Raw genomic sequence first — 2405 nt, forward strand, 5'->3', positions numbered from 1 at the left:
AGACGAAATTGAGCTAAACAATAAGTTAGAATACGGTGAAGAGCCGATTGCTATACTCAATGAGAAGGTAAAAATGTTGCGTAACAAAGAGGTGAGGACCTTTAAGGTCCAATGGCGTCGTAGTAAAGGTTCCGAGTTTACTTGAGATCCCAAAGAATTCGTGTTGGTTTACCTTCCCTCGTGTCATGCGGCTTGGATCGCAAGGACGCGCTCCGATTTAAGTGGGGGAGAGTTGTAACACCCCGTTTTCCCGTACGCGTCTAAAGGTACGTACTTAATCAATAGTATGCTTATAACTTATTCGTTATGTAATTAAATGAACTAAAGTGTTTGTTAGGTGTAAGTGCATATATGTATATATGTGTATATATATATGGGTATATTCGAATGCTTGCGTGTACGCGTATATGAATGTGACGTGATGGCGTTGAGTCGTGTGAGACTTAAGGTTGAAGTTTAGAAGTGCATAGGAAGGGTGAATGAGGTGTGCTAGTTGTTGAACCCTTGATTCATGTTAAATTGTCGAAGTGACCAGACCTAGGCTAACGCCGCGCCGCGACAAACGGGTCCGCGCCGCGACCATTGAAGCAAACCAGGAACAGAAAGAGGGTTAAGAGTGATCATTTTTCCTTCGATTCGTCGCGCCGCGCCGCGGCATCCCTGCAGATCACACTCCGAATTCTGCTCAAATTAAATAGAGTTTAGGGGCAATTTGGTCTTTTTGCATGTAGATCTGGTTGGAGCTTTTAATATCAGCCACTTGTTCTCCATTTCTTATTTCTTTTCCATTTTCTTTCACATTTTCCTGTCAAATCCTAAAACCCACTTAGATTAAACTCAAGATTTGAAGGTGAAGTTTTGTGAATCAATCCTAGAAGCAAGAATTAAAGTTTCTCTCCTTGTTATTAGCTACAAGAGGATAGTTTTGGTAAGTCTCAACACTAAGTTTTGAGTTTCATTTAGTTTAAGCTAGGGTTTAGTTCATATGGAACTTGTGTGACCCATTTGAGGGTTAAATGGGTGGATTTTGGGTTGGATTGTTAAAAGGAAACCCTAAATAGATATTATCTCGGGTTTGGTCTTGTGATTTGAGGTTGTAAGTGCTAAGTGATGTTGTTAGTCACTAATGCACTTTTAAAAGGATGAAAGAATTTTTAATGTGTAAGTTTGACTTGGTTTGTGAGTCAAAGAGTCAAAAGAGCACTAGTTGACCTAATCGGGTGAAATGGTTATGAAATACACCAAGTTTATGTTAGTTGATGTTAATAGACCTTAATCACTAGCCTTAAGTGATCTATGACGAGGCGTGGCCATTAATGGGCGGTTTTGGTGTAGTTGAGTCATTTAATGCAATCGGGTCATTAAATGCTCAAGGGTTAGAAGTTGGCATTTAATTCAACTAGATTGTATGTTAATAAAATGCATAATGTAATAGGTACATTACATTGAAGGTTTGCAAGCTCGGTTAGCTTCCACAAGAGTCTTAAGGTGAGTGGAATGAAGCAGTGTTGAATGCGTGCTATACGATGAATAGAGTACTTGTTGTGAAACATCACGACAAGACATGTTATGAGCTGCTACTGAAAAGAAAACCTCACATCAAACAGAACCGTTTGGTTCTCTTTGTACCATAATGGTTAGAGATACAGGTGGGAAATTTAATCCAAAAGCTGTTACAGGTAGTTTTTGGGTTATGGGAATGCGTGCAAATGGGTTTATAATTTGGAATCTCGGTGTGTTGAAGAATGTACCGAAATTGATGTTCAAAGACATGCAACAATTCCAGCTGGTAAAGGGTATACGTGGCAGTTTGATTATGACAAGTTGTTTGATTCGTTCAATCTTCCGGAGGATGACTCTGATGATGAAGAGATTACTACACAAATGATGTATAACATGCGTATCTCCACGGAATGTATGTATGATCTGCGTGTGCCATCTCAAGTACCTATTGTGACTGATAATAAAGCACCAGTGATAGGTCCAGATGATAATGAATCAGATTCTAGTGAGTCAGTTCCGGCATTAGAGGAATCGACATTACAATCTGAGGGGGAGTATGTGTATCTGGATTATGTTTATGAGGATTTGGTGGATGAGGAACCCACTAGAACTGTGCTTGAGGAACCTGTTCAACCTGAGGAACCTATACTGTGATGGCCCCATCAAAACACTTAACGGCTCCATCACGTCGTCCCACAGCTTGATCGAACTTAGATGAATTTAACAAACGACATTGCATTCTTTTATTTTAAAAGTTTCCCAAAAAGGAAAGCATACCAAAATATGTAGTTTAAAATAACCCAACATATTAATAATCCAAAGTTGACACAAAACATTGTCAACAAACCCACAAATTTAAATTATCCAAAAATAGAATGCAAGCCAAAGTTTCATAAATGGTT

Source organism: Rutidosis leptorrhynchoides, chromosome 7, assembly GCF_046630445.1.
Source record: "Rutidosis leptorrhynchoides isolate AG116_Rl617_1_P2 chromosome 7, CSIRO_AGI_Rlap_v1, whole genome shotgun sequence".
Classification (NCBI taxonomy): domain Eukaryota; kingdom Viridiplantae; phylum Streptophyta; class Magnoliopsida; order Asterales; family Asteraceae; genus Rutidosis; species Rutidosis leptorrhynchoides.